Here is a 25,732-nt window from a genome sequence, read left to right as displayed (position 1 = left end):
CACTTTCAGGGCTCCTGGGGAGCACTCGCCTTGCGGGGTCCCCCAGGGCTCTTCTTTATCCCCTCTTCTCTTCAATCTTTATCTTCGCCCCCTTCTTTTTTCTTTGAGGAAGTGGGATGTCACCGTGTTTAATTACGCGGACGACCTGCAACTCATCTTTTCTCTCAACTCCCCTTCTGCTATCCCCAACTTTCAGGCAGTCATGTCCCACATTCTCCAGTGGATGGGCCACAACCAGCTACAGTTGAACCCCGGGAAGACGGAGCTCCTCCTTCCTGGTAGGAGCGCCACCTCCTGGGGGCCACAATTTTGGCCGGCGGAACTTGGTCCTTCTCCCACTCCTGTGGCCTCGGTGAAGAGTTTGGGGGTCACAATTGACTCCGGTCTATCCCTTGGGCCGCAGGTGGGGACAGTGGTCTCATCCTGTATCTACCAACTGCGCAGGATCAGGAAAGTGGCATACCTCCTTACACCTGATGCCCTCCTGCAGGTCATCATGGCCCTCGTCCTCTCCCGCTTAGACTTTTCCAACGCGATCTATCATGGCCTGTCTAAAACATCGGTGGCTAGACTGCAAGTGGTCCAAAATCAAGCGGCGAGACTGGCCTTAGGGATCCCGAAGTGGCAATCTGCCAGGCCCCTCCTTGTCAAACTTCACTGGCTCCCTGTCGCCTCCAGGGCGGCCTTCAAGATCGGCTGCCTCATCTTCAAGGCGTTAGCTGGGCCCTGCCCCGCCTTTGTGAAATCTCTCATTAGATCTTACTGCCCATCTCGCGACTTGAGATCCTCTCATCTTCATCTTTTGACTGTCCCCTCTTACAAGCTCTGTAGATCTGGAGGCCGGAGATTTGCATACCTGGCCCCCAAGCTTTGGAACTCTTTTCCTTTCCCTCTCAGAACTTCTAATTCTTTGACTCTCTTCCGTAAATCTTTAAAAACTTGGCTCTTCCCCCAATCTGGTTAGTCCCTCTGTCCCTCCCACTTCCTCCAGCGCCAGGAAACCCATGGTGTCAGTGCGCTCTACAAGCACCCCTTACAATACAATACAATACAATGGGGCTGATGTCCAATATTCAGAAAATGGAAAAAAGTAAATTAAAAAAAATTAAATAACAATTTTTAAACTAAAAACAATGTACAAGTTTAAAAAAAATAACATTTAAAAAATAAAATACAAAAATAAAACAAAAAATGTAAATAAAAAATGTTAATACTTAAATATATATATATATATATAATTGTTTTAATTAATACATTAAAAAATTTGAATAACACAAAACTAAAAAAAGTTAACATTGAAACAACTAAAATTCCAAAAATTTAAATACAAAAATTAAAGATAAGTCAAAAAGAAATATCTGCAAGCATATTATTGTATTAAACTGCTATTATTGTCAGACTGCACAAAATGGTTGCCAGCCAGTGCAACATTGTCATTAACAACTAACACTGAGCAAGGAGGCATGGTCACAATTTCAGAAAAGACATGCATTCCTATGGCAAAGGCACATTGACTGTCTACACAAAATGACCTCCAGTCACATGGTCACAACAACAACAACCAGCAAGAATGTATGGCCACAAACAATGAAGACATGCAGGCCTATAGGTAAAACAGCACACTGGCTGGCTACACAAATGGCTGCCAGCCACGTGGTCAGAGACAGCAACAACAAGCAGGGAGGCATGGTCACAAACAGAGAAGACATGAAGGCCTATGGCATAAGCACACTGGCTGGCAACCCAAAATGCACATGGTAAGAACAGCAACAACAAGCAAGGAGGCATGGTCACAAAGAGAGAAGACATGATGGCCTATGGCAAAAGCACACTGGATGGCTACCCAAAATGCACATGGTCACAACAACAACGACCAGCAGAGAGACATGGACACAAACAGAGAAGATACACTGGCTGGCTACACAAAATGACTGTCAGCCACATGGTCACAACAACAAGCAGGAGGCCTGGAAAACAAAGAACTTGCAGGCCTATGGTGAACACTGACTACACAAAATGGCCCCTGGCCGTGTGACATAATGAAAAACGATGGCAAATGGTGCCCTATGACAAACACATATACACACCCTGGTTAGACAAAATGAGCTTGGTAACACAGAGAAAACAGCATTAATTCAGCAATGCCAATAATATTATTACAAAAAACACATTTTGTATTTTAATCCAATGCAAAAAGAACAATTGATGGACAGAATGCAGAACTATGTCATACATCACCCTAGCACAGAGATCTGGGCCTAAATCCATCATTTTTTGCTCCCATGCCATTCCAGCTTGAACTCAGCATAATGCAAACCAGTCTTGACCCTGTGCACAATGTGAACAGTACAGCTCGAACTGCCAGGCCAGGTCCTTCCTGGACTGTAAACAAGCATCCTAGTACCAGTTTCTGGGTTTCAACCCTCATCAGCTAGGATAGCTTGACTCCAGTGACATGGAGAGCAGGTGACTCACGTCTGGGAATACCCTTCTCACTTGAGGTGACAATTGCAAAAAGAACAATTGATGGACAGAATGCATGGCCTAAATGATGTTTTAATTCAACAGACATAAAAGAAACAGTTGTTTCATGCATCCATGAATAGTACAGGCAGCCGCGGCCTGTGTAGGGAGTTAGGGTGGGGCAGGGAGGCGGGGAGGGGGAGCAGGGTGGAGGGTGCTAAAAACAGGCATATGGATAATTGCAGGTAAGTACACAATTTAGTTAATAAAACGAATTTCGTAGCGCGCACTGCATTGCAAAATGGTACAGGACCTACTGGCTGGAAGGCAGATTAGGCCACAAAGTGAATTAAATTAATATTGCAAATATATTAAAATATGGGGAGAAAATTTAGTAAACTGTGCAACATTTTTTATTAACAAATAAAGAAAAATTAAATGCAAAAATATAACTACAACCCTACTAAAACTGCAGGCCACCCACCACAATAAATTTAAAAAAAAAAAGAATAAAAGTATAAATAAATGCAGGTGCATGCCCCAATCAAACAAACAACCCCCTTAGACACCTGTTTTTCAACGTACTCGTGATATCTCAAAAACATAGTCCTTAAATCCAATAGTATATATGCAGAAGACAATGAGAGAGATCCTTCCAGCTCCACATCCCAATGAAAAGAGGCCAGGAGAGGGACAAAGCACTGAGAGGAGCCTTCTGAACACAAACAGAAAGTTGGAGTCTCTAGGGCACTTCCTTGTAGTTTAAAAAAAGTTTACAAAAATGGCTTCACACACAAAAAACACAACTCCAATGGCCAGTATGAGATGAAAATCCAGTCCAAAAGCCTCTCAGCTGCATCCTCAACCAGAAAAGCTGCTTGACTGCTCTGTTTGCAATCACGATCAGCACTATGGATGCTAGATTGGTGCAATTGCGGCCAGAAGCCATGCAAGTGAGTGCAAAGTCTTGCGGGAGCTTTCTAGCAGTGTGAGAAGTGTTGTGCATGCTTGCAAGCGGTCCAAGAGACATAGGGGCCTATTAGGATGGCGGACGGACCTGCTTCCGTCCGCCACCCCAGAGGTGGAGGGACCGTCCGCAGGGGCAGCGGCGGTCCCTCCGTGCGAATTAGGATGTGACCGCCACACTGGCTTTGTAGCCACCTCAGCGGTGAATCCGCATCCTCCGGGCCGGCGGTGGCTTCCGCCGGCCCGGAGGATGCGGATTCACCGCAATCCTAATCGGCCCCTTAGTGCTCATGGTTGAGAGCCTACAGAAAATTCAAGAGCGCAAATGGAAAAAAACCTCTGCTTCAAGCCCAAATGGTGAAATTAATGAATTCCAGGTTCCTCCGTGAAGCACGGACTGTCCAAATTCCTCAAAAACCATGAGTGGAGCAGAGTCTACCACCTAGGCTTAGTGTTAAGCCACGCAAAGTGCCTTAGCGGGGCCTTGTAAATAAGGCCTAGAATAGAGGGCCAATGGAGTGTAAAAAGTGGTGACGCTCCATGTTGCTAGGGGGTTGTAAATATGCCCCCAGGATTCTCTGAAGCATTATACTTTAGTGAATATGTCAACACTAATCGGCCACAGTACAGTTTGGTCGACATTCATCACTGAATTTCCTTTATTCTCCTAATTCTCACCAATTATAGAACTATCCAACATCCTTGTAATTCATTGGTTATCCATCTAATAGCATTGTTTTTAATGTTCAGGTACTGGTGTTAACCTATTATGCCTGCAGATTATAGGAAGTAGGGTTTCACATCATTTAATGTTCTCAGTGAAACAGAGTGAATTGATGTTAATACTGATCCCAGAAATGTAAGGAAAGAAATCATGTATACTACTTTTTACCCAACTATACCATAAAGTAATAAGGTTACTACAGCAAGTATTAACTCACACAAAAGTATGGGGCATATTACCAAGGGTGGGGATATTGAATTATCACCGCTTTTCGGCCGCTAAGCAACGATAATTCCATCGCCCTATTACCAAGCTGTCGCTAACACCAGTTAGCGACAGCTTGTAAGCGATAGCAAGCGGTTTGGGGCCCGCTTTGCATGTCAGCGATATTTATCGCTAATGACATGCAAAGTTGGCGTACCCAACCAGTTAGCAACTGAAAGCAGTCGCAACCTCGCTATCGCCTATTACCAAGAAAGGTGAAGCGATGGAAATATTCGCACTAAGCGCGAATATCGCCAAGCGCTTACGCCTGCAAATACCAGTTCTTAGCTATGTTATCCAATGGGAGGTGGATAACTTGGCTAACAGCATTTGCACGCTAATGCGTGAACACCGCTGCTTTTCCAGCGATATTCACGCTAACGCCTGCAATATTATCGTTTTTGAGATAAACGTTGGTAATAGGACGTTATCGCAGCGATAATATTGGGCGAAGCGCGGCATTACAAAAACTAATGCTAAGCACAGTTAGCGATAAATATCGCTAACTGTTGGTAATATGCCCCTATAGGTTTACCTTTGTGAAGCAGGCCCTGAAGGTGCCTTGAGTTCAGGCTCTGGTTGAGGTTCCTTTGAATCCCTCCTAGTCTTCCAGCCGAAGGAGAGAGACTCAGTTTTCTGTAAGAAGAGAGACTAATAATCACACAATTTGATGTGATGAATCCTATTCCTTTACTAAACAAGAGTGCATTTTAAAGATGCTTCTTGTAGTGACAGCTGTAACATTGCTAATGAGTGTTTTCAGGTGTGTGCATCTACATGCAATCTGAAAAGAAAGTGCAGTTGGAATGTGTATCATTTTATGCCTCAGGAGACAAAATGTTTCCAAGGTTTTTAAAAAGGGTGCTTAGATTATAGGCTTCACACATATATGTATTTTCAAAGTTGATATTCATTTTGTTTTGTTGACTTGATGATGGAGTGGCTGACAGATAAAATCGAAAGGGTGTACTTTTTTCTCATTATGCCGATTGAAGTTTGCAGGCGTTTGTACTGCCGATAAACTGATCAGTGCAGAAAAAGAGTGATTTTATAATCGCTAATTTTGAACCACCCTCATATCCAGGCGTTGCAAATATCAAGTTATATCAAACGTGTTATCATTTGATCATTAATGGAAACAATACAGAAATTGAGAGTACACCTGTAAAAACAACTTCTGACATCACAACATGACTTAGTACACTATCTTTTTTCTCGACGTGTTGGTTATGCATGGAATTATTTTAAAGCTAATATTGTCTTAGGCGGTCTGGAATAAGAATTAAATGAAGCAAATAAGAATTTGTGTGTTTTGTTATATTCAGGTGGTTCAAAATATGAGGTCTATTTCAAAATGTAACGTAGAAATGTGGGTTCTATGAAACGTTGAAGAAAAATGGATAAACAAAAAGATGCTTGATAGCATAGAGTTAACGGCAGCAAGGAGGAATACATGTGCGCTTCTGTGAAGGTACAAAAGGACGTTCACAAAACACTTCTCTACCAGATAAAGGGTCCTTATAAAAGCCCCTATCGCCAAAGGAAACGTCACTTTTTGTGACGTTTCCGTGGTGATAGGGGTTTCGCCTTATTTACAAAGCAGCGGTAAGCCACTTAACGTGGCTTAGCACTGCCTTGTAAGTAAGGCCCCCTTCACGCTATGCTTAGAGGTGGGCAGTGGGTGTTGTAGTGGGCTTTCCACCGCAACAGCCATTGATTTTGACGCTGCCCCCTATTAACAAGGGCAGCATAAATAGAATGCAGCGCAAAAATTAAGACCAGGGAAAACCTGGTTTTAAGTTGGCAAAACAAGGCGAAATGTTTTATTTCTCCTATTTTTTGCTTTTCTCATGTGTGCTTCCTTGCGCAGCACACATGGAATAAGCAAAAACACTTGTATTGTTTATGTTCAGAAAGGTCACCCTTCCTACACATAAAAAATCTTTTAAAAAAACACATTTTATGACTTCCGCGTGTGCTGAATTAAGCAGCACAATTAGCAGTAACACAATGGCATTTTTAAGATTATTTAATTAAAAAAAGACCTCAAGCTGCTCCTTCTCAACAAATACTAGGGTTTTTAACCCCTTCGACGCTTATGACGGAACGGTTCCGTCATCAGCGTCGGTTGGGCTGTGCTGATGACAGAACCGTTCCGTCACGACCACGCCCGTTTTTCGAACCTTCAGCACAGCGTGAAAATTTGCGCCGCGCTGAAGGTGTTAATTATGCTTACTGTCTCTGGCCATGAACTCCTCAGCTATACACTCTTTATACTGGACCCCCTTTACTTATAATTCACCCCCTCCCTCCCTTCCAAACATGTACCTCAATCTCTCGCCTTTACATCAACGGACATACTATATAATTCTTCTCTGTCTTCCTGATCTACTATCTTCAATTTTCTACATGATTTTGAACTTCCAAACTCAAAACATTCTTAAAGTTCAACTGCCTTACCTTATTTTCTCAAATGTACTACGTTTTGTCTGTTTTTATGTTTAACCAAATCCTGTACAGTGCTCTGATACTCTTGGGTCCAGCTAGTGCTATATAAAACCTTTTAAATAAACAAAGGGATAAATTTCGGACCACTTCTGTCCATACTGTGGAGCGCGCAGCTCCAGTGTCTAACAAAAAGGTAACAGGATGTCTATTCACCTCTGCATCTACAAACGGTCCCCTTTGATCCACTTCCTGGGCAGCAACCAAAGTGCACTCTCCCCGCACTCCTTTGACACTCATGAGGACTTTGTATTTGATCTAATCTGTCTTGTATCTCAGAGTAAGGCATCCGGTGATATGCCTGATTACTCATGGGTATTCTTGGAGGCTGTGGTATCTGCATTTGGGACTCACAAACTCCCCCATATATAGCTCTGGGTCTTGTCACAGTATTCACACCTTCTGACATTTGTCGCTCTCCCTCATATTGCAATTGACTTGCTGGATTCAATCAACACTCGCACTTCCAATGCCTGATTTTGTGACAATAGTGACAGGCTGTAACCTTTTTCTTACTTGCTACCCATTCACTTCCCATACCGACATCCGTACCCCTTCCTCTTCCCTGAACTGGTTGTAATACTATCTGTTGGTTCATTCCTCTACCACTTCCTCTTCCTCAACCCATCGCTGCTCCAACTCCTTGCACCCAGTCAGGCCTTTTCTGCATTTCTCAACTGTAACAACATCAATTTCTCCTTTGTTTTCTTTTATGCTGCCTCTACCTGTTCACTGCAGTATCTTGCATATCACAAAATGTTGTTGACAGATTTATTCTACCAACATATCAAGTGGTGCTGTATCATAAATTTGATATCACACCTAAATGCCTAACACAAACTTCGAAACAAACTGTCCCCAAACTGTCCCTTATCTTTTGGCTCACCGGTATCCAATACACTATGTAGTTTAAATACCACTAAAAGTCTCTCATAATAGTCATTTAAAAAATATATTTTTTATTGATTTTCAACATACAAATAATAATAATAATAATAATAAAGGGGTTTATAAAGCGCATGGTGACGCCATCTCGGCGTGTCCCCGCGCTGTGGAGATCGAGACAGTGCCGAGGCAACAAGACAGAATCTATAAGGTGTAAAGATAAGTTTTTAATAGTTTTCTGAAATTAGTTTCTGTTTCTGCTAACCTAAGGTTCACAGGGAGTAAGTTCCATTTGTTGGCAGCTAGCACTCTGAAAGAGCGGCCTCCCAGTTTAGCTTTTTGAACACGGGGGATTTTGAGTAGGCCTGTCCCTTTAGAGCGAAGTGCTCTACTTGGCTCATAAGTGTGAGCTAGGTCCTTAAGATACTGAGGAACCCCCATACTTATGGCACATTATCGATAGGGGCCCATTTCTTGGTACATTGCACGAATATTCATTTTTTTCTGTTGAGCTTGTGTTTACATCATAATCACTATCACATTAACCTTCCCAACCTCCCCAACTTCCAACAATGACTTCACTGCTACACTCAATCAATAACATCACGCTACATTGCACTGTCCAAGCTTGGCTCCCCCTTATTGATTTGTATCTTCCTCCCTCTACGCCCCTTGCACCATCCACCAGTGGGCTCCAATTAACATAAACAAGGATTATCAATCACCACCATTGTGTAAGGGTGCGCAGCTCTCCTACTTTATTAGCGGTGCGCTCTGACTTATGCCATTCCTGACCTCGCTTCCATAACTCAACAGCCAACATGAGCCTCGTTATGAGCCGTGTACTCAGGTAATCTCCTGAGGGGCCTCCAAGAAGTCAGTGTCTGAGTCCGGCTCTGGCAACGTCAGCAATACTACCAAGGCTTCCCACGCCTGTGCAGTTTCCATCGCTTTTTCGTTGTTCGCTCTTCTAGCCTGTTGGAGCCTAACCATGCTCTCACTGGCCGACCAGTTCGTGAACTCCGCCCTACACCGCTCTATGCTAGGACCTCGCTTGGATTTCCACTGTCTTGTTAGTTCCCTTTTAGCTAGTAGCAACCCCAAGTCAATGAATTTGCATGTGAGCTTTGTTCACGCTGTATGAGGAAACCAGTGCAGTATACATGCTCCCATGTCGGGTTCTATCTGCCTATCTGTCACTCCGCACAAAACATCAACCACCTCTTCCCAATATGTTCTGAGCTGCGGGCAACTCCACATCATATGTTGGAAGTCTGCCGCGTTCGATTGGCACCGGGGGAAACAGGCTGTATGCACATTAAAATATTTATTTATCTGCTCTGGGGTTAAATACGCCCATGTTGTTTCGGGAATATCCTTGCCCAGGTCTGCCTCCCACTTTCCTTGCAACTGACTCAGTGGCTGCAGTCCCTCCTCCACCATTCACCTATACAGGTACGTTACTGCCTTTACCGCCCCTGCTGCCATTACGACATATTGACATGTCGGGCATGTACGTGGTTCCGATAACCCTTCCCCCCCAGTGTTTCTGAATCGCCGACACTAGAGCGGCATGCAGCAAGAAGTCGCCCCGTGGGCGAACCACACCTGTCTTGCAGTGCCTGAAAAGGCAACAGGAGTCCCTCCCCATACTGGTCCCCAACCATTTGCAGCCCCAATTCCTCCCACTATGCCAGTGCAGACCAGTCTCCTCCGTGCAGGAGAGCCGTGCACATGCCCAAAGGTATCATCGGTACTTACTCGCGATTGACGCCACCCCTGCTTCCATTCCAGCACGCTCTCAGCGCTTTCTCCTCATACGTCAATGAATCTACTCGCATCCGCTGGCCAAGAACAATAAAGGACAGAACATGTCACCAGAACTATCAGTCCACTGGGCCATCCGGGCCCTGGAACTCTCGAGCTACAGCCTGTGTAAGTCACTGCAACTGGGCTGCCAAATAATACAATTTGCAGTCCGGGACCGCCCATCCTCCCTTTAATCGCGGTCTCATCATCGTGGTCAGTGCCACCGCCGCCTGCCTCTCCCCCACAGAAATTCCCCCACCTTGACCGAAGCGTCCTGAACACCGAGCCTGGAATCCAGATTGGTAGCGTTCTAAAATAATATAACAATCTAGGCAGTGCTACCATTTTCAGAAGCGCTACTCGTCCTGCCACAGTGGCAGTGTACTCCAAAATGCCATGCTCCCTTTGATCCCTCGCACCCCTCTGCTCACATTACCATCCAAAAGATCCGCCTGCCCATGATAGATGTTACTACTCAGGTAAGGCAGGCAGTAGGGTTCCCATCTTATTCCGCCAAGCTAGCTGGGCTCCCCATCGCCTGATGCACCAGGAACAGGCAAGTCTTCTCCCAGTTTACTCGCAACCCCAAGACCTTCCCACACTGCGGTAACAGCGTTGTCGCTCCTGCTAGGACCTCGCCAGGGGCGGCCAAAAACATCAGCAGATCATCTGCATAAAGCGATATGTAGTGCATGTCCCCGCGTATCTCCAGCCCGATATAATGCTTCCCCGATCTAGCTTGCATCGCCAGTGGTTCTATCGCCAGCGCAAACAGCAGCGGAGAGAGCGAACAACCCTGTCGCATCCCTCAACACACTGAACAGGATGACTACACCGTCGCACCCGTCCTCACACAAGCCGTTGCTGAATTATATAGTATTTGAGTCCATCCCACAAACGCCTCCCCCAGGCCCAGGTTGCGCATGACCTGGAAAAGAAACAGCCATTCTAGAATATCAAAAGTCTTTTCAATGTCTACCGAAATAATCAGAGCAGTTGAGGGCAGACCATGGTGTTCCTCCAGAATTCGAAGCAGCCGTCTCACATTAACAGACGTGTTTCGCTTAGGTATAAAACCTGCCTGTTCCCAATGTACTAACTGCGACATATATGGGAGGAGTCGGGATGCTAGGATTCTGCTCAGAATTTTGTAGTCAGTTGTCAACATTGAGAGAGGACAATATGCCTTCATGTCTGTAGGGTTCCTTCCTTGTTTCAAGAGCGGGATGATAATAGCCTCCCTAGTGGTCACAGGCAACCTCCCTGCCTTACGTGCCTCCCGATACATCACTTGTAAGCATGGGGCCAAGCAATCCACGTATCTGGAATAAAATTCTATGGGGAGACCGTCCATCCCAGGCGTCTTGTTACGGGCCATGTGCTTAATCGCACTCCAGATCTCTCCCACCGTGATCTCACTTCCCAGCAGATATTCCTGCTCTTTACCCAAGCTCAGAAGGGCCACCTCCTCTAGATACTCCCCTATGCCATCAGCAGTATGAGTCAATTGGCTGCTGTAAAGTCCAGTATAATTCTCCAGGAACAAGCTATTTATCCCTGATTGAGTGTTTACCATGTCCCCTGTTGGGGCTGTCAGTCCCAGTATCGGTGCCCCCCTGGGAGTTGGGTTAGCCAGACAAGCCAGCAAAGCGCTCGATTTGTCCCCCTCTGTGTGCATCCTTGCTCTGTAAGTCTTATAGTCAAAGGAACGCAATCTTTCCATCTGTACTGCCACTGCCTCTCTAGCCTCCAAGACCTCATTCTGCACCCCTGGATCCCCAGGTCGGGCTCTCTCCGCTCCACGTAGCCGGCCTTCCGCTTTCTCTAGGTCAATCAATAATTTTTTACTTACCCCTGTCATTTTGCTAATACAAATACCCCGGGCTACAACCTTAAATGCATCCCACTCAAGTGCCGCGGATGTTGCCATCCCCTCGTTCTCCTCAAAGTATTGTTCAATGCAAGTCTTTAGCTCTTCACAAAAGACCGGGTCTTCCAATGCCTCTGGTCGGACCAGTCAGTATAACCGCCCTCTCTCGGTTCCAGTGCATCCGTACTAGCAACGGGTTGTGGTCCGATATCATTCTGGCCAAGAATTCGCTACCTATAACCTTGGAATGGACATCGGGGGTGCAAAATATTGCATCTAATCTCACATGCAGGTCATGGAGGCCAGAGTAGTAAGAATAATCCTGCTCCTCCAAATGCTGCATGCGCCATGTGTCAACCAGCCCCCAATTAGTTTGCCACGTGCTTCTTGCCTTGGATATTCTATGTACTGGGGCACCAGAGAGCTGGGGGTGGGATCTGCCTCGCTCCACATCTGCTTTCGAGTTAAAATCTCCTCCCATTATCGTTGCATTAGTTAAATATGGAGCTAGACTCCCTGATAACATTTAAAAAAAAGAGGGTTGGTCCACATTGGGGGCATACACGCTACACAGCATTACATCCACCCCGTTTAGCCGCCCCAGCACCACTATAAACCTTCCCCCCGGGTCCACCAATTAGACCACCATCCTGTGCTTGACCCCCTTGATGTCTAACTAGCCCCCTCTTAGTCTGTATAGCCACAGAACCTCCTCCACATATTTGCCACTGCCCCCACCTGCCCCCCACCCCTCAATAACCAGTCCCCAGTCAACCAGGTCCATAGCGAGCCCCACACAATAGCCAACCCCTCGCTTATTTCACATCCCATGTCCAGTCAGTCTCTACATCGCCCATCTACGATCTCATCCACCGTCCCAGCCATCACAATAAGTAATTTCAGACTACCCGCATCCGACAGTTCATTGTCCTCTTCCAGAGACCCCCCATCCGATTCTGTCCCCGCCGGAGACGCCACCCCCTCCTCTCGGGAGAAAGCCATGACGGCATGCAATGCGGCCTCTTGCTCCTTCTCCGTCTGTGTAACCGTCGGCTTCTGGGCCGCTGGCTGGCGTCGCCGGTTGTGGGACAGTCTGCGTGGTCGAGGTCCTTCTGTAAATGTATTCATGCCTCGCCCTGCTTCTCCGATGCCCGCTTTATACATCTCTAGCCTGTCCCAGGCCTCCTCAGGACTGTCATGGAAAGACAGCTTGTCGTCTACAGTTACCTTCAGGCGCGCCGGGAACATCAGGCAGTATTGAATGCCCTCATCCCGCATTGCCCTCTTGACAGCCACAAACGATACCTTGCGGCCCTGAACCTCAAGTGTATAATCCGGGAACAATGTCACCCTACTGTTGCCCACTGTGTACGGGCCCCCCATCCTGGCCTTGTTCAGCAGAAGATCTCTGTCCTTGTAATGAAGCAGCCTAGCCACCACTAGTCGAGGTGGTCTCCCAGGGACCAGTGGCCCGGCACTCTATGGGCTCTCTCCAGAGTAAAGAAGGATGACAAACCCTCCAGAGCAGCGGTCCCCTCCAGCCACTCCTCCAAATAGTCCACCATGTTGGACCCTTCCACACCTTCGGGCAGTCCCACCACCCGCATGTTGTTTCTTCGATTGTTCCCTTATGCCAAATGTCAAAAACTTTTATATAGCGCAACAAATCACCAAAAAGGTCTCAGGGCGCTTGGCAGAGAAACGGCAGTTAACCATTGCAAGCGGCAGAAAGTGGGTGAGAGGGAGATTACTTAGGAAGAGCCAGGTTTTGAGGCTCCTGCGGAACGCTAGATGTTTGGAGAGAGACAGCAAATGGGAAGGCAATTTATTCCATAGCTGCGGTGCCAGAAAGGAAAAGGCCCTGCATCCATTCCTGGCGGTACGCCCCTTAGGTTGAACAAGAAAGGACTTCGTGCTTGAACGTAAAGTTCTGGACGGTTTATACCACGCTAATTTCTTTGCAAGGTAGGTGGGGCCTGTACCATAGAGGAGTTTGTGGGTGAGACTTAGGATTTTAAACTGACATCTTTGCCGCACTGGGAGCCAGTGTTGTTTTTTTAGGCTAGGTACAGAGGCATACCTGGGTGGTAGTCCCAGTACCAACCGGGCTGCCGCATTCTGCAATATTTGGAGTTTAGTAAGCACACCTTCATTGATTGACATAAACATGGCATTGCCATAATCTAGACGGCTGATAATAAGCCCCTGAACAAGAGGTTTTCTTGCCTCTAGAGGAAGCCATTTAAAGATTTTTCGCAGTTGTTTAAGTATACCATAACATATGCCTGATATTTGATTCACATGTGCTTTCATTGAAAGAGAGCTGTCTAGCATAATGCCCAAGTCCCGTACCACTTCTTTTGGCTCTGGACAGGGACCAAGTTCGTGAGGCCACCACTCCTGGGACCAAATAATTTTGGCTGAGCCAAATAGCAAGATTTCGGTTTTGCTATAATTAGGCTGGAGCTTGTTATCACTCATCCATCTGCTAATATGAACCATGCACTGCTTGAACCTTAGACATGTGTCCGGACACCGAGAATTGCAGGTGATTAATACCTGCGTATCATCGGCATAGGATACTGTGGAGAAGCCATAGGATTTTATGACATTGGCCAGTGGGGTCACATATAGATTGAACAAAAGGGGGCTAAGAATCGACCCCTGAGGTACCCCCACAGTGAGAGGCCTATTTCCAGACACATGGGTGCCCATTTTGAGATAGGTATAGCGGCCGGTGAGATAATCTTCAAACCAGGCTAAGGCATTGCCCCTGACACCAATCTCCCACAGACGATGTTTCAAAATGCTGTGGGAGATGGTGTCAAAGGCCGCTGATAGATCCAACAGGATCAGAATTGCTGACTCACCTCTTAAGCATCCTCTGTTCTCCTCTCCAGGGTCTGCAGTCATCTGTGCCGCCATCGACTTTTGAGCCGGTTCCAGGACTTCAATGGCTACCTCAGTTTGTTTCTCCCTGTCGGCCAGTTTAGCGTGGTCCGCTCAGAGCAATCCTAGACCCTGCGTCACATGCACGAGTATGCTTTTAGTATTTGATCGACCTGTTGCTGGAGCATCTTCTCCGAGCGTTGTTGCGATCCCTCCCGCACCTCCGTGGCAGCCTTGTCTTCTTCCTGCTCCGTTGGTGCCCCTGCTTGCTTCCCTCTCGGCTTCCCCATGTTTACTCAGGTCGCGAGATCCGTTGATCCGTCAGGCTCTCCCCTAGGAATCACCTCCCGTCAGCGGCCTCCAGCTGGGTATCCATGCCTCAGGCAGTTGGGCCATCCCTACCATGTTGCTCCTCTCCCTCTCTCAGGGTCACAAGCCTCGTCTGGGTTGCCCTCTAGACACCGCTACTCCGCTATACAAGCTCTCTTGGAAGACCTCACTCTAGCTGGGCTTCTAAGGCACTGTTCCACCAAGGGGACCCAATCCAGTCCAGTATCTGCCTTCATGTGCCTCCACCGCTGCTGCCTCAGAGTGGGACAATCAATGATGCCATTTCCAAAATCAGCTCCACAATCCCGGCCACTTCTCCAGTGCCTAGTGTAGGCCCGCAGTTGCTTACATCATCCTCCAACACCAGCTCAGATCATGGCCTCCTGCAGCGCCCACTCTTTACTCCATGCCTGGGTCACCGCTGCCCAGCACAACCACTGGTAGTCACGTCTACCGCGGCACTTCCAGCCACCGTCACCCCAGCTGCCAGTGTGCCAGGGTAGCCGCGCCAGCACTCGTGCTCACCGTTATCCACCCGTCTACCAGTCGAAACCTCCAGCTTGCCTACACTTCCCAGTAGCCTCCGCAGTGCTGGTCTGCCTCACATTGGAGGTGGCGCCGCCGGACCCCGCCGTGCGCCTCCAGAACACAAACCAAAAAGGATCTGATCACCACCCCTGCAGACAGTATATTAATAAGGACGAGCAACTGCTGTTGCTTCAGCAAGGAGCTGACAGGACTTCAGTTGGGTCCAGTAGGCTGTACTACTCCTGCCACTTTAATCCTTAAATGTGCGGCTGCTGCATTGGGGAGATGTTTTTGGCGGTTACTGCCACTGCAAAATCCCTTCGCAGCACTGTAGAAATGTTTAGCGGCTCCCGCCACTTTAGAAATGCGAGTCGCGGCTTCCGCTGCGCTGTGGGCTGTTCAGCGGCTCCTGCCGCTTTTGGAGTGTTTTTGCAGGTTCCTTCCACTCTGTGGGCACTGGCAGTTGCTCCTGCTGCTTTGGTATGCTTTTTGTGGCTTCTGCCGTGTCGTGGAGTTAGATAACGGCTCCTGCCGCTTTGATTACTATTCGCGGCTTATGCTGCATTGCATGTAATATGTAGCGGCTCCGGCCGCTTCAAAGCTTGGATTTGCGGCCTCTGTCAACTTACCTTGCCCCGGAAACTGCGGGTTCCTGGGTCAGGGCGGGGGGCAAGAGCTGGGGGCAGAAGACCGATCCTGCACTGGACTCCCATGAAGCATCCACACAGTGACCCCAGCAGAATGGGGGAGCGGCGCCGGACACGAGCATCCTCCAGCCATCACCCACCGCCTCCACTACATGGACTCTCCCTCAGGCACCCGTGGCCGGGTCTCAACACCCCCGCCTCTCTGCCCGATGGTCTCCAGGTCGCACCTCGGCACCTCTAGTCCACGTGCCTCATCATTGTTGCCACCATCTTGGGGTCCTCACATTAACCCTGCCGCCTCCTTTGTCCTGCGGCGTAGGTTGTCTCCCGGACCTCAGGGCCCCCAATCCTCCGTGCAAGGTCGGTGCTAGTCCAGCAGGCGGCTACTGGTCCCCTCCGTCACACCAGACAGAGTTCTCCGGGCTGTCCTGCAACGCCGCCACCAGGAGCACTATTCCGTCATGCCGCCATCTTAGGCATCCAGCCAGGTCCCGATCAAGTCCGGCAATTCCCCTGCCACAACATGCCCAAACTTTCCAGCAACACTGCGGGAGCCACCAGCCCACTGTTGCCTTCCCATCAAGTGCTCGGGGGCTTCACATAGCGTCCCGAATCAGGATAAGAATCGGGGTCAGCACGGAGCTTAGCGATCAGCCGTCTTTCCCCATCTGTCTCGTGGCCACGCCCCTTTCTCTCATAATAGTCATGTACCAATTCTTTAGGCTCCTGGGCATTACGATCGATTTTAAGCAAATCAACAGTCTGCGATACCACTTTAGACTGCAATCGCGTAATCACCTGTTCATATTTCTTTATTACCTCAGCTGAAGGACCATTAGTCACAGCATCTCTCGCCCGTTCAGCAGCAGGCCAATCAACGGCAACCTTACATACCGTCCATAAATCACCTGGAACCACTATATCAAACAAGGTATTCAAATCAATCCATAACACCTTTGAAATCATAACAAACTGATCTATTTGTTTAGACCAATCGGAAGGTTTCTCCCTCAGCCGAGGAAAACCATTAGTGAAAGCTGCCAAATCACCCCTGCTCCATGGCACATGTACATACCCCCCATGTTGTACTTTTCTCAGAGAGAAATTTCTTGCTGCTGCCATCCCTCCACCTGGAAGCAGAGTATCTCCTATCACTTTCTTGGCACTTTTCGTCGTCGACCACCTTTCTTCCCATTTGTCTAATTCTCTCCATAGTCACATTGCTATGATCAAATCTCTAATGTGTGCTTTTAATCCTGCTGTTCACTTTTCTTCCAAATATTGATCATTATAATTCAATCTGCAGCTTCCCTGCATCAATTTTGTTTTGGTCAAATTCACCTCATACCTTCATTCTAACTGTACCAGTGCTTCATGAGCTTGCTTTGCCTTTTTAGTAACATCAGTAGCTACAAATTGTAACTCGCTTGGGTCAGATTTTTCAATCCTGTCCAATGTCAGATTCTCTTCTATCACTTCATCTATTTCAACTTTCAATCTTACAACATCTAACAAGGGTGCCTCCATTGTTACTTGTATGAGGGGCTGGAATCTAATTCCGTTCCGCTCGTGGAAATTGCAATAATTTGACATTTCTCGTGGCCCGCGGAGAGCGCGAAAATGCAAAAACTTCTGCGATCTGCAGCGTAACGGAGATTTTTTTCATGCGCGCGCTTTGAAAATACGTTCTTGCATGCGCAGTCATCTTACTGGGATCCCCGCGTTAGCCGACAAGTTTTCCCGATCCGGTCGCGTGCTCCACGAGATGTTTGAAGCCGTTTGCACTATCTCGTGAGAGTTTGCGCCCGCAATCACGTTGTTTGTCTCGCGATCATGCACCGCGAGAGCATGAGACCTCGAACACGTCATTCTCCACCGCGAGAGCGGGAGGACGCAAACGCGTCATATTGAATGCGACATGGAGCGAGAGAACCCAAACACGTCATATCCAACACGCCAGGGAGAGAGAGTACGCGAACACGTCATTTTGGACGTGCCATCGACATCCGCCGTAAATAAGGTGAAGCTCGAACATGTAAAATTTTCAATCTGGAGAACAATATCATCTCTAGCAGCATAAACCCTTCTGTAAATGATGATTTGGGTGAAAAAAAACTCCTCAGATTGACATTTGGCTGTCCTTTTTTGTGCAAGGAGTCCTTTTTTAAAATGGGGGGAGAGAGAAGAAGTGCATGGATGGCATTGGATTGAGTTTGGAAATGTGTTTTTGTGGGGTGGGGTTTCTGATGTTGGGTATCTCAAAGACATACCTTTGTTGTGTGTGTCTGGTGTGTGTTGGTGTGCAATGCATGCACCCTGCAGACCTTTTTTATGGCCTGTGTATTTTCGTTTTTGAATTGTATTGCATTAAAAAGGCAGAGCAGTGTGCTTTAGCATGCATCCTTTGCCTGGCTTTTATAGGCCTTTTGTCAGTTCATGGTGTTTCCTAGGTCTCCTGCTTGTTGCTTGTGATTTGTGAGTGTCGATGTGGCTGGTGGCCTTTTTTGTGGTGGGAGTTATTAGTGTCCTGCTTTTGCCATATAGGCCTGCATGGTTTTCCTATTGGCTTACTGCTTCCATCCATCCATCCCCTTTACCAGCAGCAGCTCCATGAATGATGTGATGCTCAAATAATTTAATGCCAAACAGGGTCCACCCCACTTCCATTACATTTGTATTTTGGTGGTTCTTATTCTCTTTCCTATCCTTCCTGAGAGCGTAGTGTGTACACAGTAGTATAAAATAGCCCTTTTTGACAAAGTCTCAGAAATGGCTAGACTATGTCTTCTTTTGTTTCTTTGTTTGTACTAGTAAAGTAGTAACTGAACCACAACAACAAATGCAAAATTTCACTGATGTTCTTCTCCTAGCTTATTTGCTTTTAGGTGCACAAAAAGCCAGAGGAGGAGGTGTCATCATCATCACCCGTTGTACTGCCAGCCAGACAGAGGTCCTGCTGCGCATCACGTCCATGTGTGACCATAACTTGTGCACCTGCGTCCTGCCTGACATCTGAATAAGATGGCCCCAAAGAAAGGTACCAGGTCCAGTAGAAGAAGAAACAGAAAAAGGGAGTGCCACTAACCACGACTGGTGTGCAGGCCAATGTTTTTTTTGGGACCAAAAAAATTACACATGCAGCAGCATTTTCCAGGAACCAAGCTGGGAGCAGCACCTCTGCTCCAGCAGTCCAACCCCACCAACCTAGGCCCAAGCCCTTGAGTGTCGCAGAGGTATCCAGTCTACTAACGAGCAGCGATGTTGAAATTTAATTATCGCAAAGTAGTACACAATCAACGCAGGTGGGAACTCAGCAGCGGAACAATAACAGCAGCAGCCGCAAGAACAGCCCACAATAGTAGTTGTTGCTCCTGAAGTAGGGGCATTTAAGGAAATCGAGCTTCCTGCAGACAAAGTGGAGCAAACCACTGTTTCTGAAGATCTATTGTCTTCCAGACCATCAGCAAGGAAAAGGAGGCTTAGTCCATCATCTTCTTCTTCAAGCCCCGCTTCTGATGATCGTGATGCCACTTGGCAGCCACCAGCTCAGTCTGAGAGTGATGCACGCCACAAGAAAATACTACTGAAAAGGAAGGTTCCAGAAAAACTTAGAGTTATGGAGGTAGATGTACATGAGGGGGATGATGTTGATTAAGACAAGCCAGTCATCACGCACATCACTCCCGCCCCAAGGGGATGGAGACCAACATTATCACCCTATCCAGAAAGGCTGCTGCTGAGCGGGATGTAGCACGCATACCACCAACACAGGTTACACCACCACGACCTCCACCTGCCATACTTTCAAAGGCCCGGCAGGGACCTACATCCAGCTCAACCATCTCAGTAGGTAGTGGAAGTAGAAGTCACAGTGTAGCTGCACAGAGTCACATTCCAAGCACACCCTCCAGTTCATCTGGTATTGAAAGTGTCACATCCAGCAGCGCCAGAAAGTTCTCCTCCCAGTTTGGGACTTTCGTTTCTATTAGCACTAAGGAGGAGAACTTTGCTATATGCTCAATTTGTCGCACAGGTGTTCAGCGGGGTAAGCTTGGTACAAACTATGGGCCCGGTGGCCAAAGAAGTCATCTCAAAATACACCACACTATTGTGTGGGAAAATCACCTACTTCACTTACAACAAATTAAAAAAAATCAATCCATTGATGTTGGGCATGAAGAATCATGGGACAATATTATTGCGATGGAAGGTGAAGAAGAGGGAGGCATTTCTAGCCCTGTCACCAGTAGTGTAGTGGTACCGCCCGCATCCTCCTCAGCAACATCTCAGTGGCACCGCAGTAAGAGCCCTACTCAAAGTCAGGCTGAGACACCAAGGCGACCGACTACTGCAATGAAACAAAGTGCGTTGTTGAGCCTAAGTGGGTTCATGAAAACAACAGCACCACAAAGGAAAGTTATCCAACCTACTATTGAGAGCATGCTTAGGTTGGAGGGGCAGTTCCAATGCAACCACCCAACTGCATGGTTGTACAATGCGAAGCTGGACAAAATGTTAGCGCTGGACCTTCTCCCTTTTTCATTTGTGGAAGGGGTGGGTTTCCTTGAATTTGTGTCAGCCATCTGCCCTAAATGGAAGGTTCCCAGCCGGTCCTATTTTGCATGAATTGCTGTTCCGGCACTACATCATGATGTGCTGGAATTGGTTGGACAAGCTTTGCAGCAGAGTGCTGTTCACAATATCCATCTGACAACAGACATGTGGACCAGTTGCCAAGCCACAGATTACATGTGCATCACTGCACACTGGGTCTCTTTTGTGGGGGTTAGAGATAAGCTATCTGCAGGAGGTGCTCTTGACACAGCTCAGATTTTTACAGCTACTCGGAAACATGCAACTGTAGCCATTTTCGCCATGGAGAAATCTCATACTGCTGTAAACATTTTGGAAGAGTTTCGCAGCAAGGTTTTTGAATGGCTGCACCCAAGAGGGCTTAGTATTGGTTTTGTTTCCACAGATAATGGCAGTAATGTACCTAAGGAAATAGAGCTTGGTTCCCATTTCAGGGTTCCGTGTTTTGCGCACTGCATAAACATTATAGTTCAAGACTTTCTGAAAAAAGAACCCATAGTCAGCAACTTACTGACTACCTGCTGAAGAATATTCACTAATTTCAGCCATTCTTTTAAAGCTCGGAAGCAGCTGAGGATCATTCAACTTGACTATAAAATGCCATCAAAGCACTCATCCAGGAGGTGGCCACACGTTGGAACTCAACTTATTACATGCTTGATCGTCTGTTTGAGCAGTACAGACCACTCAATGAATATGTCACGCGAAGAGGGGATGCTACTGTGAAAGTCATGACTGTAGGAAGGTGGCTACCTGACTATGGTTACCCCAGATTTTTTGCCTGTGTTTAGCTGGTTTTTTGACTTAGTTGACCTGGTTCCCTGCTAATCAGGGCCCCAGGCCATCTGCTCTCTCTGTAAAATGGGTTCCATGTACCCTAGGTACATACCACAATTGGAAATGGACTCCTTGTCAGCCCCTGTATAATGCACTATAGGTGCCCAGGGCATAGGGGCCACCAAGGCCTACCAGGGGCTGCAGCATATCTTTTGCCACCCCTGGCTGGTTCTTAAATTGACACAACTGGCTGATCACTCAGCTGGGGTAAGGTGGTGTAAACACCCCTTGCTTAGGTATAGTATATCTATATCTAAACCTATATCTGGACACATGTCAACCTGTGAGCCACTCCTATAGAAGGCCTCATCAATCCTGGAGGCTGAGTGCGTGGTTTTATGTGAGATGGAGCTCTAGCATGAGCTGAGCCTGTCTGCAGCTGTCGGGAACAAATCCCTAAGCTGTTTCAGGATAATGCCATACCATATACTCTTAAGTGCCTTATAATCCTCGCGGTTATATAGCAACTTTGGTTTGGCTTTATCAAAACATGTTGTGTAAGGTGTCATACGATTTGGAATACTATCCCCTCGCCAGTTCTGGCGACGGGGATAGCATTCCACCCCTCTAGAGGGGTAAGACATGTTCCTTTACTAAATGCGGTTAATTTCTCCAAAGACCTTAAGATCCACAAAATGGATGCCTCTGCCACAGACAAATGTCTGGACCCCTGCAGTTGACCGAAACTCGACCAAATGGGTCCTGGACAAAGGGTTTCCTGTCACAGGAGGGTGTCACCGCCCTCCAGACAGGAGATAGTGTATTGTAGCAGGGAGGTTTGAAAGAAACCAGACACTGCCTGGGGCGCACAAGGCTGCCCCTTGCATAATCCGGCCAAACCGGTTCTGGGGCACTCCAGCCCTCGTGCCAGGGCGGCCTGGATCAAAGGAAGGGGGTGTAACCACCCACTTCCTGGGTCCCACCCATAGGAGGGGACCTAGCAGGTAATCACGCCCCCCAGTTTGGAATAAGAGTGGGAGCAGTGCCAATGCACATCAGATTTCCTGGAAGAAACGAAACTCTGGACCCTTGGACCTCCATCTCAACGTGGAAGCCCGAAGAATCTCCCTTGTGGTCAAGGAGTGACCACCCTGCAGCAGCAGGCACCATCCAGCCCTCGACGTCTACTTAGTTGCAGTTCCCGCCGGGAATCGAGCGACTGAGATCGACGAGATCAAGCTTGCCTGCCTTCCAACAGCCCGATCCACAGTCCCTGCAGAGCTGAGACCCGTGGAGGCGACCGGAAGCGTGGGGCACGCCATCTTGAATTGACCACGAGACGCTGACCGTGCAGCCCACGAGTGACCCTCGAAGCTGTGCACCGGGGTTTGAGAAGCCCCCACCCTGAGCTGCTCCTGAGCCGAAGTTCAGCTCTCCACACTCGACGAGTGCTGCGTGGGGCCCTTTGGCACTATTTGGCTCAACGCGTTGGCCCGGTCACTTGCCAGCTGGCTAGTGGTCCCTGTGCCGACGAACTACCTAAGAAGACTCGTGAATCTGGTTGCTCCAGATCCACACCAGCTCCCCTGAAAAGGAGCCCCGACTCTGACCTTCCTGGTCCGAGTGAGAAGCAATCTTCCGATCCCGCGTGGATTGCTCTTGCCAAGGCTTGTTTGCTCCAAACTTGAAGCCGACTGCACCGACGGTGAGAGCCTGCGTGGGACAGATCGTGACCTGCTCCTGGACGTCGCAGATGCCCCAGAGCCCACGTGACAGCGGAGAGAAGCTCCTCGACGACCACCTGATTGCGCCCGACATTGCCTGGTTCCGTCCTGGTTCCACCCTGGTCACTGCTGAGTGACCCAGACTCTGTCCCCTCTGCTTTCAGGTACTCTACAACTTGAGTCCACCCTTGGACTCCACCGGACACTTCATCTTTAACCCGCCTGCAGCCCTTTCAGCTTCAAGCACCAAGAGCCTGCGTGTCAAAACCCGACGCCACTTCGACCCTGTGCACCCACTTCCTGTGGGTGAGGTAACTTTGCTCCGCCGGTGTTCCCACACTGGTGCACACCTCTAGGGTCTGTGTGTTAAGTTTTGTTCCTCTAGGTTCAGCGGAAGTGTCCTTAAACTTTAACTCTATGACTTTTACGCACCATTGGTTAACATTGGTGCATGCGTGCGCTTTCCGCACATCTCCCGAATCCCGAGGGCCATTCCCGACTTCAGCATTGCTTGTCCTGACTGCTCCCAGCGATTCCCTAGGCCTAACCACTGTTCAAGTGGCCTCTCTTATACCACTTGTTTAGTATATGGTTTGAGTGGCCACCCGCCCTCATCCATAATTGTGCAACTTGTATGTTTAAACAGTGCTTTTGATTTAACGCTTGTGCCCCTTTATTCATAAAGAATACTGGGGATTGTTTTAGTAATAAACACATATATTTTTATAATATATACTTGTGTGGTGTCCTTTCATTTGGTATTACAGGATTGTATGTGGTAAAACAGCTCGCTTAACACGACCTCTTAAGTTAAGCCTTTAGGCTGCTTAGTCCATGCTACCCCTAGGATAGCTTGTCTAATAAGGTTGACTTACAACCAGACACCATAAGGGATTGTTTGGTCAGGTAGTAGGTGGTTCCAGAATTGGAAACATCCCCTACCAGGCCAACTTCTCACATTGGTGAGCAGCGGTGCGGATTTGAGCTTGCTGTTGTTTTACCATTGCAATCTTTATATCAAATTGAAAGATCACATCAAGTACCTCTAGGTACATATAAATCAAAAGCTTAGCATATTAAGTTCTACTGAACTTAGTAGTTGTAGATAAAAGGGATTAGCACACCCTGACTACAACTAACTAGCAAGGTACAGTAGGAAAACACTTAGTGTAGGTAAGTGCACCACTTACACCTCACTAGTAACCATGTCTGACACAGGAAAAGCCTCAGGGTCTGCTCCTGTGACAGTTGACCCTACCCAGGCAACTTTTGGATATGACAAACTAACCCGCAGAGACTTGATTGCCTTGTGCAAAGCAAGAGGGTTAAAAAGGGGCAGAAGCCCCACCTGCCTAATCCTGGTAGAAATCCTAGAACAGGATGACTTAGAAAAGGCAAAGGCAGCTTCCCTAGACACAGGAAGTGGAGGGAACCCCCCTGAAACTGATCCCCTCAGGAGGAGGAGGATGATGATGACTTAGATGAGGACTCAGATGTTGAGGACTTAGAAGTTCAGGATCAGGGTAGCCAGGTTCCAGTTGGCAGGCTTAGCCAGGCTAACTTGGACCTACTGGGGAATGGAGAGGGCCAGCACCTCCCCAGAACCCCACATGGGATTCTCCCAGGCAACAGAAGAGTGAGATCTCCCTCAGGGGACTCTCATATTTCTAGTGCCTCCAGAGAATCAGAGAGAGGCATGACTGCTTCTCAGAAAGCTGAGCATAGGGCTAGGATGAGGGCTGTCAGACTCCAGATAGAGAGAGAGGAGGTAGCCCTGAGTCAAGCTAAACTTACCTTAGCTCAAGCTAAACTTGCCTTGGCAAGAGAGCAGAAATTGTGTGGCTTAGATGCCACTGGTGGCAGCAATATTCCAAAAGAGAAACCCAGGTCCTATGATAGTAGAAACCTGACAAAGATTGTGCCCCCCTACAAGGAAGGGGATGCTATCCATAAGTGGATAACTGCTCTTGAGAGAGCCTGCATGGTACAGCAGGTTCCTGAGGAACAGTGGGCAGCAATCTTATGGTACTCCTTTTCAGAGAAAGGGAGAGATAAGCTCCTCACTGTCAGACATGAGGATGCAAACAATTACAAAGTCCTGAAGAGTGTCCTAATAGATGGGTTTGGCTTAACCACTGAACAGTACAGGTTGAAGTTCAGAGATACCCAGAAGACACAGACTCAGGACTGGACTGATTTTGTAGATTGTGCTACTAAGGCTCTGGAGGGTTGGCTACATGGCAGCAAAGTACATGACTTTACAGGATTGTATAATTTGATTATGAGGGAGCAGATCCTAAGTAATTGTCAGAACCAGCTCTTACACCAGCACCTGGTGGACTCTGATCTGACCTCTCCCCAAGAATTGGGAAAGAAGGCAGACAAGTGGGTCAGAACCAGGATTAGGCCTAAGAATCAGGACAGTAACCAGAAGAAGGAGTCTACCAAGCCTCAAGATAAGGGTGGGGATAAAAATAAAGAAAAGACTTCCCCAGGGCCCCAAAACTCCAAGAATGGGGGTGGGTCCCAAGACACTTCTTCAACTGAGAAAAAGCCTTATTGTTATGCCTGTAAACAGGTGGGGCATTACAAAACAGACAACTGTTGTCCCAAGAATAACAATAAAGAAAATATACCTCCAAAGCCAGCTTCACCACCTCCTGTTACTGTCAGCAGTAATCCCCCAGGAAGTGGAAGCACACCCAGGAATCTGGGTGGGTTTACTGTTGGAGCTCAGGTGGACCCTGGCCTATCCAGG

This window comes from Lissotriton helveticus, chromosome 6 (genome assembly GCF_964261635.1).
Source record: "Lissotriton helveticus chromosome 6, aLisHel1.1, whole genome shotgun sequence".
In the NCBI taxonomy this organism is placed as follows: Eukaryota; Metazoa; Chordata; class Amphibia; order Caudata; family Salamandridae; genus Lissotriton; species Lissotriton helveticus.
Note: the sequence above shows the minus strand (reverse complement) of the source record.